The 18,088-nt window shown below is 39.3% G+C and overlaps 1 long non-coding RNA gene across 2 annotated transcripts in view; it reads right to left on the reverse strand.

Moving 5' to 3' along the window:
* Window positions 1–11,583: 11,583 nt before the first annotated feature.
* The window catches only part of LOC112403626 (uncharacterized), a 7,841-nt gene continuing 1,336 nt past the window's right edge, over window positions 11,584–18,088 (reverse strand). The window contains exons 2-4 of one of the 2 annotated variants that reach the window (XR_003003944.1): window positions 17,644–18,003; window positions 15,648–17,524; window positions 11,584–12,333 (exon numbers count right to left, since the gene is read on the reverse strand). This is a non-coding gene — a long non-coding RNA (uncharacterized LOC112403626). Of the gene's footprint in view, window positions 12,334–15,062; window positions 17,525–17,643; window positions 18,004–18,088 lie in introns of those variants that run through there. The other variant, XR_003003943.1, reaches the window with a different exon arrangement.

Below are 18,088 nucleotides of genomic sequence, written 5' to 3' on the forward strand. Positions count from 1 at the left end.
CCCAAATGCTCATCAACAGAAAATAGATAAATTCTGGTGTGTTTGCACAGTGGAGTATACAGCAGTGAGAAGAGTGAACTACAGCTAGAGCAACTAGGAAGATAACTCCCACAAATAGTGTTGAGTCAGATGCAGTAGAGTACATATTAGATGACTTCATTTGCATAAAATATGCAAATGAACAAAACTAATCATGCTGTTGGAAGTCAGGATGGTAGTTTTCCTTGTGTAGGGGGTGCAGTGCTTAGAAAAGGGCATGAGAAAGGCTTCTGGGCATTGGCAATGTTCTGTGTCCTGATCAGCTGCTGTTTATACGTATAAGGTCAGTTTGTAGAAAATCCTTGAGCTGCATGATTACGATTTGTGCAGTATTCTGTCTGTAGGTTAAAGTTCAATAAAATGTCCCCCAGCCCTACCATTAAAACCTGTTACAGAGCCCTTGTATTATTTCAATAGTAATTAAATTATATTTTGTGATTTACTACTTCAGGTTTTAAAGGTTCACTATCGGCTGGTGAAGTAGTCCTCTTTTTTTTTATTTAGTGAAATGTATCCTTTCAGAATTATTACTCAGTTTGATCAGTAAACCTGAGTTTATCCTAATTATATTTATATAATGAGCTTGATTATTTTATAGGCTTCTAGCGTATCCCAAATCTTTTCATCTATAATCAGTTTTCTCTCTTTCTCTTTTCTGTCTCTCAGACACATCATTTTACACACTTCTAAAAAAAAATTAGAGCCTAAGTGTTACACAGATTTTTAGACGTAAGTATCCTGATACCCAGCTCAGCACTCTTCTTCCTGTGTCTCCACGGTGTAAGACAAGAGCTGGGTGCCTCTGGGGGACATCCCTGATGTAAGTGCTGCCATTGCCATTTTGTGACAACACGGGGCTCTACAGTCATTTGGACCAAGATATAAAATTGACCCTATAGTGGCGAGGCCGGGGAATTCAAGAAATCAGAATTCACATCAAAATGATATCAACATTTATTTAAAGTATTTGACTTCTAGGGAACATGGTAATTCTTCCTGTATTCTAAAGATAATTTTCCAATTAAAAAACTTCTAATCATTATTTCTAGAATGTGACAAAAAGTCATCTTTGAAAACTTAGGTACAATTAAGCTTTTTTTTTAATTCTTAAACTTTTAAGATTATTTATTTATTTATTTAGGCTGCGTGTGGGCTTTCTCATTGCCATGGCTTCTTTTGGTGCAGAGCATGGACTTCAGTTTGTGGTGTGCGGGCTCAGTAGCTGTGGCTCGCAGGCTCTAGAGCACAGGCTCAGCAGTTGTGGTGCACGGGTTTAGTTGCTCTGCGGAATGTGGGATCTTCCCGGACCAGGGCTCTAACCAGTGTCCCCTGCATTGGCAGGCGGATTCTTAACCACTGCGTCACCAGGGAAGTTCCTATGATTAATTTTAAGAAGTCCCTCCAAGAGCCATTCTGCAAGCTCAGTGAAGATACGGGCATGTGGTAGACAATCAGGAGTGCACCCATCAAGGGCCTGTTTTGCTGAGTGTTGAGCTCCGCTTGAAGCTGAGCAAGCTTGAGCAAGTGCCAGCAGAGGACACTGTGTGCTCACCTTATGTCTCTGAGTCATCCCCACTGCTCTGACAGATGCGGTTGAACAGTTCTCTCCGGTTGGGGGAAAGAGCACTTTTATTTAACTCAGGACTTTGCCAGCTGAAATCAAGGCATGTATGTTTGCTTTAAATTTCATAATGAATCTAACTTGATAGTAAGTTTAACCCCAATATAAATTATACTAAGACAGGGACTTGTTTTCCCTTCTCATAAATGAAACTTTGCCTTCCTTTTTGGATTGATATTGAACATAATTATATCTGCTCTGCCTTGTTACCCTTTAAGCCTTTCCAAATATCCCCAAACTTCCCAGCAATCTAATGGGATAGGTGATATTTCTCTGAGAAGAATTGACCAATTCTAAAAGAAATGAGATGGCTTTTTGGCGGGGAGGTGGGGGGTGTGTGTGAACAGAATTATTTATTTATTTATTTATTTATTTATTTATTTGTATTAGAGTATAGCTGATTTGCAATGTGTTAGTTTCAGGTGTACAGCAAAGTGAATCAGTTATATATATATTCTTTTTTAGATTCTTTTCCCATATAGGTTATTACAGAATATTGAGTAGCGTTTCCTGTGCTATACAGTAGGTCTTTGTTAGTTATCTATTTTATATATAGTGTGTATCTGTTAATTCCAATCTCCTGAGATGACTTTTTTAAATAAATCATTCAGTAAGAGACAGTACCAATTGCCAAAGTGTGCTCTGAAATTATGAATTCTTCACATTTTCATTCACGATGTCCTGGTAATTTTTCCAATTGTCATCAGTCTCTTTATCAGTAAGTTCATTCATGGAACTTTATAGAAAAGAAATCCCATATTGTGGTAATCATTTGTCAATATATATGTATAGCAAATCATCATGTTGTTCACCTTAAATAAATATGTCAATTATATCTGAATAAAGCTAGAAAAAAAGAAAAGTGACTAAGGCCGAAACCCTAAATTAAATACATATTATCTCAACAATAGATAAGGCTGAAATTTTAACTCATGAGAAAATTAAAGTTGGGTTTCATTTGCCAACCAATAAAGAGGTTTTAATTTCAGTTTAGTAATGGTATGGGAGAAAAAAAAAAAAACACTTTTGCATAAAGCCTCTTTGGATAACAATGCCTATTAAGAGATGAGGTATTTCTATTGTTAAGAAGAAACAACATACCCTAAATGGAGTCATTTGTGTTAAGCCGACGTCACCGTCACCAAACCAGTTTATTACCTAACCTAATTGCAGTCTCACCTTCCCAGAAGTGAAACCTTTAACCAGTCAACCTATAATTAGCTGGTCAGCACTGAGGGAGGTAATCCCTACAGGCCCTCTGGTTCCCTTTAAGAGGGTGACCTTGCCTGAAACAATGCATTCTTTGCTAATAACTTCCTTTTCTCACAGCCCTTCCACCTTTAAAAACCTTTCCTTTTTTACAGCTTAGAGGAGCTCCCTTCTATTTGCTAGATGGGGTGCTGCCCGATTCATGAATCATTTAATAAAACCAATTTGATTCTTGAATTTACTCAGTTGAATTTTTGTTGTTTTACACTATGCAGCCGATGTGGAAGATGATATTCCCACTGCCTTCAAATACTTTCCTGTAGTTAAGGGTCGGTAGGAAATTGAGTAAGATGGGAGACACTTCCTTATTGCAAAATATTAGAAGTTGGAGAGGTTGAAAGGCAAGCTCTGCATTCTCAGGATTCTTTAAAATGTCTCAGTATTTTATCAATGGAACAGGATAGAAAGCCCAGAGATAAACCCACGCACATATGGTCACCTTATCTTTGATAAAGGAGGCAGGAATGTACAGTGGAGAAAGGACAGCCTCTTCAATAAGTGGTGCTGGGAAAACTGGACAGGTACATGTAAAAGTATGCGATTAGATCACTCCCTAACACCATACACAAACATAAGCTCAAAATGGATTAAAGACCTAAATGTAAGGCCAGAAACTATCAAACTCTTAGAGGAAAACATAGGCAGAACACTCTATGACATAAATCACAGCAAGATCTTTTTTGACCCACTTCCTAGAGAAATGGAAATAAAAACTAAAATAAACAAATGGGACCTAATGAAACTTCAAAGCTTTTGCACAGCAAAGGAAACCATAAACAAGACCAAAAGACAACAAGGAGATCAGCTTAGTGCTTTTTGACCTCCTGGAGGGGTGGGATAGGGAGGGTGGGAGGGAGGGAGACGCAAGAGGGAAGAGATATGGGAACATATGTATAACTGATTCACTTTGTTATAAAGCAGAAACTAACACACCATTGTAAAGCAATTATACTCCAATAAAAAAAAAAGTCTCAGTATTTTGATGACCCTTATCAGTTTAATCTTCTCCCTTTAGTTAACAAAGTAACTCAATCATTTCATATTTTGTTCACAGCCAATTGTGGAAGAGAATCTCTCCTATTCAACTCAGAGACTTTCAGGGAACATGTGTCTGGAGAATATTTTAGAAACATGAGACATGATTGTACTTAAAATATGAGTTTACTCTTAAGAAGAGAGCTCCATAACCTTGGTCCTTTTTTTTCCTGGATGAAGTCAGGAAAATGCCAGTCTAAGTCTTATCAAACAAGTTGTAGATGGTGAATTAAGTTACCATAAATTTCTGTTTGGTGCTGGGAAAAAAGAAAAAGATCCTGGAGTTTGGAGGGGGTTTGTTTGTTTGTTTTCACCTCAAAATGATCAAAACTTGCTCTGGCATGTCATTTCTAGTCAAAGTTAGTGTTTTTGAATGATAAATGTGAAGAAACTTGAGGTCCACCGTGACTTTCACATTTATGACTCAGAGATTTATATGTAAAAGAAAACAGTTGTAAATATAACTTATGCAGATAACTGTCTCCTCCTCATTTCTCCTTAATTGTAGGAATCTTGGGTCTCTATTGTCAGGGAGGGGCAAGTTTCCCTTCTACCCCTCTTGAGTTCTTGTGGCTGACCTAATAATCACATTGACACAAGACAGATTAACAGGAGAAAAAGAAAAATTTTAATTCATGAGCATGGAGGCCTCATAAAAATGGGAACTAAAAAGTGGCCAGAGCAGACAGTTTTTGTACTTTTTAGACAAAACAAAAAAAAAATTTGTGAGGAATTGATAGGACAAAAAAACTTAGGTTTTGGGTGCCCAATGAGTGAAGCATCTAAATAGAGTTTGGGATTGGGGTAGCGAATTAAAGAAGTAACAATGTTTTTTATACAAGCTTCTTGGCCCCAAAATTTATATCTAGCTTATTAAGGGTGTTCTTCTATCTCCAGATACAAGGAGTGCACCTTTCACATGAGAGATTTATTAAATAACTTTAATTCAAAAAGTCAATATGCCACTGAAGCACATTTTGGGACAGCCTACCCTGGGCCACAACAGTTCCCCCCTCTGAAACGTACCTGGAAGACTCACATATTAAAGCTGAACTGCTGACTGCAGAGAGAGGGAAAGTGTTAGTAAAGTCCTCCATTTCACTGAATAATTTTCTTAGTTCTGAGGTCAGTTCAGTTAAACAGTTATATCTCATTTCAGGAGGCAGTGATGCAGATGGGCTCCCAAAGCTAGTCCTATGGTACAAACAATGAGGCCTTTAATAAGAGGCATTTATATGGAAACAAAAGAAAAAACAATGGTTAGTGATTGGAGCAGATTACAAGCCAGTTTCTGAGCCCAGAGGGCAGTCTGTCAAAAAGATTTCTAGATGTCAGTGTCATGCATCTTTTGCAGTTTGAAATGTCTCTGATGATGTCATTTGGTGTTCAGGTGAGCTTTCTGAGACTCATACAGAAACAGGCACAAGGATTGTTTAAAAAGCTGTTTGTGGTAATTTCTCTGAAGTTTATATCAAGCCATCTAGCTTCAGTTTGCAGGATTTCAGAAAAAAGGCAGTTTTAGTTCTCGATGATTCCAAATCAAAAGGATGGGAGAAGACTGGAAATGTTAGAGAGTTATAGCCAGATTTTGGAGGAAACTAGAAAAATTCAGGATCCAGCCAGGTTTTCAGGAAATAACAAAACCTCAAGGAATATTAATAGCACTAGAATCTAATATCCACAAGTGTGTATTATAGTTTCTATTGAAACATAATTTTTCTCTCTAAAATCACCCTCATTTCTATCAAAGATAGCCAAATTAAGACTGATTTGTTTGCAAAATAAGTTTAGATTTGATAAACTTGGTCTGATTATGTATATAAGTACAGCAAGAATAGCGGTTGGCCATGTAGGCTCTTTTGTTATTTTTAATTTTTTTTAATTTTTAAAAATTTTTGGCTGCATTGTGTCTTCGTTGCCTCACATGGGCTTTCTCTAGCTGCGGTGAGCAGGGGCTACTCTTCATTGCAGTGCCCAGGCTTCTCACTGTAGTGGCTTCTCTTGTTGCAGAGCACGGGCTCTAGGCGCAAAGGCTTCAGTAGTTACAGCACGTGGGCTCCGTAGTTGTGGCTCGTGGGCTCAGTAGTTGAGACTCGCGGCTCTAGAGCGCAGGCTCAGTAGTTGTGGCACATGGGCTTAGTTGCTCCATGGCATGTGGGATCCTCCTGGACCAGGAATCGAACCCGTGTCCCCGCATTGGCAGGCAGATTCTTAACCACTGCGCCACCAGCAAAGTCCCCATATAGGCTCTTTTAAATCTGCTCTGCTTGAACTTTTCATAATGAATTTCCAGATTGAACTTTAAATGCTTCTCAAGGCCTGGAAACCACACCAAAGACTCATCATCAGACTCACCTATAATACCTATGGGTTTGGGTGAATTTCTCTCTTCTTTGAGGTCCCCAAAATATCCTGAGGTTCCTGCACCTGCCAGGAAGTGACCTTCCTTACTCACCTGGTAAGGCTGCCGGGAATCCTGTAAGTAAGGTACCAGGCTGATTTTCCAAGGGGCTTTATTGGCTCCATAAAGTCAACCTTAGTTCCTTCAAGCTGTCTAGTCATATCTGAGTCTACATGTCTGAGTTTCATATATGACATTCTAGTCAAAGCCTTGGTAATATAACTAAATGTTTCCAATTGTGTCCTTTTATAAGGAGAACAGATTCTTATTGAACTTATGCAATAACTATATTGCCAAGAAAATAATACTTACTGAGAGTTTCTGAATTCTGAAGTGATGAGGTATGGAGAAAAAGGTAAATGTTTCAATTCTGCTTACAAAGGTATAATTTACTAAGTTGCTGTAAGTCTTAAAAAAATTCCTAGTATCTAGAAAACAAAAGATTTAAAAAACAGTAATATTTGAGGCAAAAAGTCATAGAAATTATAATCATATTCATCAGTTCATTCAATCCTATGTAATTAATCCTTGTTCTGCTTGAGTCCAGTTTTTCCATTAGATCTGTCAACCTTGCCTGATGACTGAGGGTGATAGGGACAGTGATAATTCCAAGAAGTTTGCAAGGTTTTTGTTAAGGCTCTTATGAATTGCCTAGTGAAGTCAGTGTCTTGATCACTGAAGGCTGTTGAAGGTATACCCAAGTAGGAAACATTTTTCCATTTTTTTGCTATTATGAGGGCATCGGACTTGCAGCAAGGGGAGGCTTTAACCCATCTGGAAAACATACACATCATAATAAGTATGTTTTGATAACTCATACTAAGTATCAGTTGAATGAAGGCCAATGCAGGTGTTCAAAGGGTCCAGAGGGAAGAGGTCTGAGGCCTCTGGGGACAAAAATAGTTGGTTTTTTCTCCAGGGTTATGGACCTGACAGGTCAGGCATTGTTGGTAGACTGTTTTTGCAATTTTATAGAAATCTTCCCACCAATGTCTACTTAAAACTTGAGTCATCTTAAATGCACTATGGTGGGTGAAGGAATGCAAAACAAAAACAAAAAATGAGGTTTGTCAGGAAGCTGGAAGAACAAAGCAGCCATCTTGGGTTTCCTATGGCCCTGACCATTGTTTAATTTAGAGCTCTTGTTTATCCATCTTAATTTCTCTGATTCAGGAGCAGGCTGTTGCCATGTTATAAGGCCATCAGGATGGCAAAAGTCGGGCAATAAGGGATCAATTTTTTTTGCAGAAGTAGAATAGACTTCATCTACCTGTGCCATGATCTTTACAGATTCTGTTGTTGCTGCCTTTGAGTGAAAGTCAAAGCATTTCCCTGATACTTAAGTTCAGTCCTTTTAGTGTGAGCCTCAATTTTGATAACAACATTTTATGCCAAGACATATAAGACTTTCAGGAATTTCACATAGTGTCTGGAACACGTATATTACATACCTATACAGACTCAACATAAAGAAGGCTTAACATTACTTCTTGACAATGCTTCCTACGTAATTTAACATATCAAATGCACCTAATTAATTTAATATATTTTTATAAGGAGAGAGAACAAATCTTTGAGATATTTCAGGGGCCCTCTGAAATACCTTATATCTCAAAGTTAGTTCTAAGTCAAAAGGACTCATTTAGATTTGATTTTGGGGAATTTTGTCAAAAATATCAAAAAGGTTTTAAAACACTTAGTCAAATAGGTCACTGTGAAACAATGCTTAGTCATATATTTAACCAAAATAATAAAGACTTCATAGGCAAATATAGAAGGTTACATAGTCCAGAGCAAAACTTATCTCTTTTAATACTGAGAAGACTTGGTTTACTTAAGTAATCAAAGAACTGATAAAGATAACATAGAACATAAGTGATTATTTTGACAAGACAAAAGATTTTTTTTTCTTCCCCTAGGCAGATTACTTAAAGAACAATTTTTCATAATCTCTTATTGTCAAGAGCAGAACAATAGGGAAAAAAAGAGAAAAAAAACCCCAACTTTGTTCTTTTAACAGAGAAAAAACAAAATTCCATTTTACACCAGTTTACTTTTGACATTAAAACTTATTTACTTAATTAAATTCATTCCAATCTTATTCAGTCCTGACAACACATAAAATTCCTTTCTAGGGGCTTCCTTGGTGGCGCAGTGGTTGAGAATCTGCCTGCCAATGCAGGGGACACGGGTTCGAGCCCCAGTCCGGGAAGATCCCACATGCCGCAGAGCGGCTAGGCCTGTGAGCCATGGCTGCTGAGCCTGCACGTCCGGAGCCTGTGCTCCGCAACGGGAGAGGCCACAACAATGAGAGGCCCGCGTATCGCAAAAAAAAAAACAAAACAAAACGAACAAACAAAAAATTCCTTTCTAAAGATTCCTTTACAAATATTTACAACTTTTTATGCCCATTTTAGTTTGTCCCTTGTTTTCCTTCCCATTTAGAATTAACCAGCTTTAGGATAAAATCACTTTCTATTTCTTTAACAAAAACATCTCCATACCTTATACATTTTCTTACCAAAAACACATCCTATTTCTATTATTACACCGTTGGTTTTAACCACATATATTAGTTAGAATTCTTAATCCTTTGAAATCTTAATTTTTTAGTGAAAATAAAGAAGTAAACAACTGTGAACTGTATTAAAATTTTGTGTCTTGGCAAATTTATAAATACATTTTATAATTTCTAGAAACATACACTACTTCATAGTACAAGCTTTCAATAAAGCACAAAACATATTTACTAATAGACCCAAACATACTTAGTCTATCTAATAAGAGGTCAAAAGTAGGTAAACTTAGACTTGTTTGGCAATTAATGTTTTAGTATCTTATCTTATTTGGAAATCATCTAGACATTCAATGAATTTCAATCATTTAATTTAACTTAGCAAAACTCAAAGGGTGTAAATTACCAAAGAGATTTAGGAAATTACGTAGACATATCATCAAACAATTATTGTTAAAAAGTTCACCTAAAAAGTCTTATCTCATTTACATCTACTTAGTTCATTTGTTCTTTTTTTTTTTTAATCATTTATTTTTGGCTGTGTTGTGTCTTTGTTGCTGCGTACGGCTTTCTCTAGTTGTGGTAAGCAGGGACTATTCTTCATTGGGGCATGCAAGCCTCTCATTGCGGTGGCTTCTCTTGTGGTGGAGCATGGGCTCTAAGTGCATGGGCTTCAGTAGTTGTGGCGCGTGGGCTTCAGTAGTTGTGTCACGTGGGCTCAGTAGTTGTGGTTCACGGGCTTAGTCGCTCTGTGGCATGTGGGATCTTCCTGGACCAGGGCTCGAACCCATGTCCCCTGCATTGGCAGGCAGATTCTTAACCACTGTGCCACCAGGGAAGCCCAATTCATTTGTTCTTAATAATCATACATAGATTACTCATGAAAATTTCATGAGACATTAAAGCAGTTAATCATTATCAAGTGTTTTATTTTTCTGACAAAATTTGCAATAGAGACAAACATTTGCCCTTTGACTAGCAAACCCAGGTAGAACAAAAGTTATTTATATGCATTATATTTAATGCTAATTCTGAATTAATTAAATAAACAAGCTTAAAATTAGCTTTTATTTACTAAAGAATATCCTAGATCACATAAACTTGAAAAACATTTGAGTTAGTTTTTATTATATTTTAAAGATTTTTTTATATGAGTGCTTGTTTGTTTAAGTCAATTAAATAGAACTCATAAATTAATTTTGGCAATACCATGCAGAGGTAGAAGGATACCATATTTATAACATACACATATAGACATAGAAAGACACAACAAGAGATCTCATAGTTTCCATTTTAAAACTTTAGGTACAATACAAAACTCACTAGTTTATAAATAACAGTTGGAATAGCTAGGATTATTCCTTCAGATGGCTAAAGTCTTTTATTATTTGTGGAGAAGACTATTAAGATCTGTATTTGTTGTTGACAAGCAATTTTAAGGAGGCTATTTGGGCAAGAGAGTACTTTTAATAGCTTGTGTTGAAAAAGGCCTCTTTCCCTTTTCTTTCCTTTAGTTTCAGATCTACCAATTGAGCTAATCTGGGCTCAGTCTCAGAGGATGTGGGCTGTGTCTACATTTCAAAGACATGGTAAGATTTATAACTTTAAGGGACCGAGAAAGAAAATGTAAGTTTTCTCTTAGGAGTTTTGTAGTATATTTGTCTGTTGTCATAAGTCTTAAGGTAATTTTTTTTTTTCTCAACAGGACAATTTTGCTCCAGTATCTTGATCTGTTATAATATCTACAAGATATTGAGAAATTTGAGAGAAACAGGCAAGGCCTTGGGACTGGTAAAGTTAGATGGGCCTTGACTTGTTTCTAGTGTTGTACTGCTGGTTGTGTAGACATTTGCAAGACAGACAGTTGTTTCTATTAACCCTTGAATATTGGACTCCAGCTGATTTATTTCCCGATTATTTGTAGGAGGGCCTGGGAATTGCTGAGGAGACAGGGCAATTTTTAAGAAGGGGAATTTATGTTGGACTTTTGTTTTCAGTCTGATTTTTGTTCTTTCTTCTTAATAAGGGATTCCTTACGGCCAGTTATTGTACTTATCTTTTTCTCCTTTCAGTTTGATCCTCCCGTAAGTACCAGTGTGACGGTTGTTTATGAGAGCTCTCTCTCAAAAAAAAAAAAAATCCTTTAAAATATAGTCAATTAGCCAAAGATGCAAGAGGCATATTCTCACAAGAGAATATGTAGCCCTCACAAGATCCAGAAAGTTCACTCTCGGAGATAGTCTAAGAAAGTAAAAGCCTTTCATTACTATAGGCAGTAAGAATGGTACAGTGGAAACAGGGCCTCTCGTGTCCCACAAAAATGTGGGGTTCCTCACAGCCATAGACCCACTAATTTATGTCATCAGGCAGTTGCTACTGGAATGGGACTTTTCCAGCATTAACAAGAAACAAAGGTTGAGTTGATAAAGGCCCTTTACGGGACTTCCCTGGTGGCGCAGTGGTTAAGAATGAGCCTGTCAATGCAGGGGACACTGGTTCCAGCCCTGGTCTGGGAAGATCCCACATGCCGCGGAGCAACTGAGCCCATGTGCCGCAACTACTGAAGCCCGTGTGCCTAGAGCCTGTGCTCCGCAACAAGAGAAGCCACCGCAATGAGAAGCCCATGCACCAAAATGAAGAGTAGCCCCGCTCTCCGCAACCATGTGCAGCAACGAAGACCTAATGCAGCCAAAAAAGAAAAAAAAAAGGGCCCCTTATGAACTTGGACGCCTTATAACAAAATCTCCTGAGAGCTGGGATGGCCAAACAAAGAGCATGCTCATTGTGACTTCGTGACTCAGAACCCTGGTCTATTCAATGGGACATCAGATGCACCCTAGTAAGTGCACCTTCTGCATGGTGGAAACCAGAGAGAATATTCTCACTGGACGCAAAGCCAACTCTCCAGACATAGAACAAGGAAGAAGGAAAAACCTCATCTGTTTTTTATATATAGGAACCACAGCAAAGTCTATCTAAATAGACACCAGTCTGATGAGAACTGTTAACTCACCAGTCTGTACAGTCAGCTTGCAAGCAGACTTACAGGACCTATGCCTGCGGTCTGCCCTATGTTTCTTCCTCATTATGACAAACAACACAATAGACAGAGACAAAGAAAAAGTGACCCTCTCTGGGAGGAAAAGAATCCCCAAGAGTCGCTAAGTCCAAGGGACTAGCTCCACAGATATTTTCTCCCACTAATCTAAATTGAGAGAGAAAAGGGACTTTCACCACTTTCCCTTCCACCAGACCTTGCAGGCAGAGATCTGGGAGGCTGACGTGGTAAGAAATCTTACCTTCTGCTGGCCTTTGTCAAATGTCCAGGATTTCTCAGTTGCAGCAGCAGCTTTAAGGCAGGAAACAAGGTCCAGCCAGCCTCCTGCCTGACTCGCCAACTGTTAGAGAGGGGGGAATTGCCCCCTCTACTCATCTTGAGTTCTTGTGGCTGAACTGATAATAACATTGACACAAGACAGGTTAGCAACAGAAAAGGAGCAAATTTTAATTCATGAGCATGGAGGTCTCATAAAATGGGAACTAAGAAGTGGCCAAAGTAGGCAGCTTTTATACTTTTTAGACAAAGAAACAATACATTTTGTGAGGAATTGATAGGACAAAAAAAACTTAGGTTTTAGATACCCACCCAGTAAGTGAAGAATCCAAACAGAGTTTGGGATCGGGGTAGTGAATTAAAGAAGTAACAATCTTTGTTTATACAGGCTTCTTGGCCTCGAATTCTGGGGACAAGGGAGTCCTACCTCCAGATGCAGGGCGTGCACCTGCTTTCAGGGAGACAGAAAGCAGGGTCGGAGTATCTCTCTTGCATTGGCTATCTCTTAAGTAACTTTAATTCAAAATAATCAATATGCCACCAAGGCACATTTTGGGGTACACTACCCTGGTCCCCAACTTTATGATTCAGGTCATTATGATTCTAAATTCAGAGCCTGGAAAAAGAGAAGCTTTAGAGGTTAAGTTGTTCTGCACAATAAAGAGTTGGAAAAAACTGGGAAAGAAAAGAGAATTGTTGGAATGTTAGATGAAAAGAGTGACATAGCTGAGTTCAATCCCCACCCCACCTCCCTCCACCTACCACCTGAGTAAATGAATATTTCTATGTTTTCTCAACTCTGAGTCTTGCTGGGAAGGAAGATCCTTCAGATCAAGTGTAGAGTAATATTTTTATGAAGTAAAATGAAATTCACAGTTAGTGTTCAAACATCTGTTTAACTCTAAGCTTTAGCAAGAGATGCTACCCAAAACACTGACAATTCAATTTGTTATTCTTTTTTTTTTGCGGTACGCGGGCCTCTCACTGTTGTGGCCTCTTCCATTGCGGAGCACAGGCTCAGCGGCCACGACTCACAGGCCCAGCCGCTCCGCGGCATGTGGGATCTTCCCAGACCGGGGCACCAACCCGTGTCCCCTGCATCGGCAGGTGGACTCTCAACCACTGCGCCACCAGGGAAGCCCTGTTATTCTTTAAAAAAAATTTTTTTATTGCTGTATAGTTGATTTACAATGTGTGCCGATCTCTGCTGTACAGCAAAGTGACTCAGTTATACACATATAGACATTGTTTTTTATTTTATATTCTTTTCCATTATGGTTTATCACAGAATATTGAATATAGTTCCCTGTGCTATACAGAAGGACCTTGTTGTTTATCCATCCTATATATGATAGTTAACATCTGCTAATCCCACATTCTCAGTCCTCCTTCCCTCTCCCACCCTCCTCCCCCTTGGCAACCACAAGTCTGTTCTCTATGACAATTCAATTTGATTCCCTGCAGATACCTCTCACACTCTCTGGTGGAGATGTTAACATTACCAAAGAGCAATAAACTAAAGAGAGAGGAGACTTAGGGGAATGTTTATGATTTTAAAATATTCAGAAAGTAGAAAATTTGGCACCAACAAATTGAGAGCTGAGAGTTCAAATGAAGGAAAGATGGTCATCATCTATACAGTTCGCCAGAAGCTGGAAGAAACAATAAATCCTGAAAAATAGTAACTAGGACACAGTTCAAGATAACAGGCAGGACATTCGGGCCTTGGCGTCCCTTTGCTTCACAGACCAGTTTTAATCAGAATGCTCTGCAGGCCAGTGCAGGGAAATGAACTGTGTGTTACAGGTCTGCAAATAGAGAAAAACAGACATCGAGAGTAAGCCTTTGGAAAATTTATGGCAGTCTGACATTGCCTGATCAGTGTGATTTCTATTTCATTTTTAGTAGCTGCTTTTTATTGTGTTTTACCAAGGTACAATCCAAAATGATTCGAGGGGAAAAGAATTGGTCTTTTCACTAGGATAATTGAGAAGTTCTGCCCTAGTCACCACTGCAAAGAGATTCAAATGTGTCCAGGCTTATCTGATGTAATAGTAGAAGAGGCCCAACAGTGATGTCCTCCATGGTCTCGGGAGCTTCATAGGAACAAACTCAGTAAGAACGCCTTTGCCATAGAGGGGAACAGAATTTTGAGAACAGTTCGGTGCTTGTCAATCAACTCTATTTCCATTTTTCTCCATGGTTATGGATGTCTGAGTTCTGGAGAGAGAAGACTGCAAGAAATGCAGAAAGATTTTCCCTAAAGGTTTTCAAGCAGGAAACAAGCAGCACTAGCTAGGGACTTCCTCTAACTGCAGATAAAATGAGGGATAACACACCACTGTAAAGCAATTATACTCCAATAAAGATGTTCAAAGTAAGAAGAAGAAGAAGAGGGAAAGAGGCATTGCATCCCTCATAGCAGACCCTCAGTTTGCTTCGTTTGCTTCTGGTAACTGCCCAGTTTGAATAGGAGGCAGCGAGGTGGGAGCTCCTAGATTCTATTTCTATCTGCTGAAAGAAGGTGGCAGTACTGGAAGTGGGTGTGATGTTTGGAAGAGCAGGGCAGCCACCATTGGGAGGCTCGTGTGCAGTTGGGAGCATGAGAGGTGATGCGAAGGAGATCACACAGCAGAGCCACTGCAGCAGCCAGCAAAGTGAACTTGTTTATGAGAAGTGAATCCCAGTAAAACCCAGCGTGTGTGAGATTTGTAGGTGCCTGCAGACCTCGCAAAACCCCTAGAAATTTGAGCTATTAATGTTAATATATGGAGTGGGTAGAGGAAGAGCACCCCTATAAAGAAGGCTGAGAAGGATCAAAGGACTACTCAGAGAAATAAGGGAAAGAGACAAGAGAGTGGCCTTAAGGAAACCAGAAGAGTATCACGGTAAAACGCACAAAGAGATCAAGTATCTACTAAGTTTAGCAAAACTGAGGTCACTGGTGACCTTACTGAGGACAATGTTAATAGTGTGTTTGGTTGAAAGCCCTCCTATAATGGATCAGTGGTAAGTAAGAGGTAAGGAAGTAGAAACATCAAGTTTCACATCAAGACGAGTGTTCTTTCAAATCAGTAGATAGCAAAGGGAAGAGAAGATCAGTGGAAGATAAGGTCAAATGAGGGCTTTTTTGTTTATTGTTGTTGTTGCTTTTAATAGGAGAGATTTAACCCTGTTTGTATGTTGAAGGGTATGAACCACAGAGGAAGAGTAGCAATAAGAGCATTCAATGGAGTCAGCTGTCTGTGGATGAGGGTGCAGAAGGGGGCAGGATCATAGCATAGATAGAGGTATTAACCACTGAGGAAGGAGAGAGGTACAGATCAGTGAAGATACAAAATGGTTTGTACGGGGTTCCATTAGAGTTCTATTGCTGTGTAAAAAAATTACCACAAATGTAATAGCCTAAAACAACACCCATTTATTAACTCACAATTCTGTAGGTCGGAAGTCCAACATGATGTGGCTGGGTTCTCTGAGTCTCACAGAGTGAAATCAGGGTGTTGGTCAGGTTGTAGTTCTCCTCGGGTTTGAGGAACTTTTCCAAGCCCATTCACATTGTTGGCAGAACTCAGTTCCTTGCAGTTGAAAAACTGAAGCCCCCAGTGTCTGGCTGGGTATCTGCTGGGGGCCACTCTCAGCTCCTAGAGGCCTCCTGCAATTCCTTGCCACGTAGTACCCATAGGCAGTTCACAGTATGGACGCTTGCTTTCCTGTAGGCCAGCCAAAGCACATCTCTCTGATCTCCTGTGACTAGCCAGGGAAAACTCTCTGCTTTTAAAGGCCCACCTGACTAGGTTTGGCCCTCCAGGGATAATCTCCCTGTCTTAAAGTCAACTGATTAAAGACCCTAAATACATCTACAAAATCCCTTTTGCTATTAACAAAGACAAAAACTGGATAGGTAAGGGTATTAACTTTATTCAAGCTATTGCAATAGGGAGAGTACCCCAGATCCAAAGATCAGAGTATCTCAGAGATGGCTTTGCCTTAAAATTTCATAGAGAAGCGTAAACAAGTTGTAGATAGAGTGATCTACAGTTGGAGTTGTTTGCAAACAGAGAAGGTATCAGTCAGCTTAACAGGATATGTTTATTTCCTTGTGGATAGCTAGTGTATTAGTCAGGGCTCTCCAAAACAACAACAACAAAAACAGAACCAACAGTGTATATAGATAGATATTAGAGGAGATATACTATAGAAATGGACTCACACAGTTATGGAGGCTGAGAAGTCCCACAACCTGCCATCTCCAAGCTAGAGAACCAGGAAATCTGGTGGTATAATTCAGATTGTGTCCAAAGACCTGAGAATCAGGGGGTTGGTGGTGTAAGTGCCGATTCCAAAAGCCCGAGAACCAAGAACTCTCACATCTGAGGACAGAAGAAGATGGAGGTCTCATCTCAAGCAGAGAGAGGGGACTCACCCATCCTCCACCTTTTTGTTCTATTTGGCTTTTAAAGAATTGGATGACTTCCACCCAGCCCACCCACATTGGGAAGGGCCATCTGCTTTACCCAGTTCAACAATTTAAATGCTACTCTTTTCCGGAAACACCCTCACAGACACACACAGAAATAATGTTTTCCCAGCTATCCAATTATCCCAATTAAGTTGACACATAAAATTAGCCATCACAGCTAGTTTCAGGGTGCAGAAAGTTCTAATCTCATCTAATCACAAGACAAAGAACAAGAAGTAGGAGGTTCTGTTGGGCCTTCTCAGTAGGTTCATACAAAAAAGGAAAGGTGTATGTTTGGCCGTGTCACAGGTAGATAGTGGAGTTATCCTTACGTCTTACAAGAGTCGTGGGAAAGAGTCAACAGGAGAGTGTGAACTCTAGAATGCAAGCTCATACCTCTCCAATTCTTTGATCAAAGAATAAAGCTTTCCTTTGCTTATGAACTGAAAAAAACAAAAATAAAAAAAAGAGTGAACAGTGAGTCTTATGTAAGTCGTATGGGGAAGGATGGTTCTTTGGTTCTTTGCAGGAAGCCCTTTCCTGGAACACAAAATGTTGATGGGGGGTGGGGGATTTCTTAACTGCTGCTCTTCTCCAAGAACATAGGGCTCAGGTGAATTTCAACATTGTCTCTTTTGTTGAAGATGAATGAATATCCTTTTTTGCTGAACAGTTCAGAGGTGAGAATAAACCTCTTGAGGAGGGTCAAGCAGGGTCCAAGAAATAACCCCTTAAGATCTCTTTTTGGTACTATTTCTTCAAAATCAGTTGAACCATTTATGGAGAGGTGATAGAAATGTTCAGTTGTTTTAGAGTCCTGGACATCAGATATCTTAAAAAAGGAATGCCTGAAATGAAGATAAGAAGTATTAATATGAAAGTTTATACTAAAGTAAATAACCTTAAGAGCTGCACCTGAGAGTAACCAGTCCAATGAATTCTAAGAAGTTGGTGGAACACCACTCACTGTGTTCCTTGAAGTAAGATGTTGATGCTCTTGGTGATGTGTTCCACAGCCTTGGTTACCTCTCATGTAAGGGCATATGTGACCCAGTATCTTGCCAAGATTCCTTACTGGCCCAGACAATGGCTTGTCCGGGGAAAAATCCAACCCATGCGTGGTCTCTATGGTGATGAGTCCTTGAGTCCTTCAAGTTTTATATGAAGTGATTGGGCTTTAGCTCATAGGGCTTCTTCTGATCCTGGGATTAAAGGCCAGTGCAGCACACAAAAGGAATCTGGGTGGTCAGATTTTAGTTTCTGAACACAGGAAGCACAGAGTTTGGAAAGCTTAGTTTAGAGGGTTGTAGCCAGATATTGAAGGAATCTGGAAGAATTGAACATTTGGTAAGTTTTAATGATTTGTGTTAGGTAAGAGGATCCAGTCCAAATCATAGGTAGGTTCCTAAACT

Source organism: Neophocaena asiaeorientalis, unplaced genomic scaffold (genome assembly GCF_003031525.2).
Source record: "Neophocaena asiaeorientalis asiaeorientalis breed wild unplaced genomic scaffold, Neophocaena_asiaeorientalis_V1.1 scaffold147, whole genome shotgun sequence".
Lineage (NCBI taxonomy): Eukaryota > Metazoa > Chordata > Mammalia > Artiodactyla > Phocoenidae > Neophocaena > Neophocaena asiaeorientalis.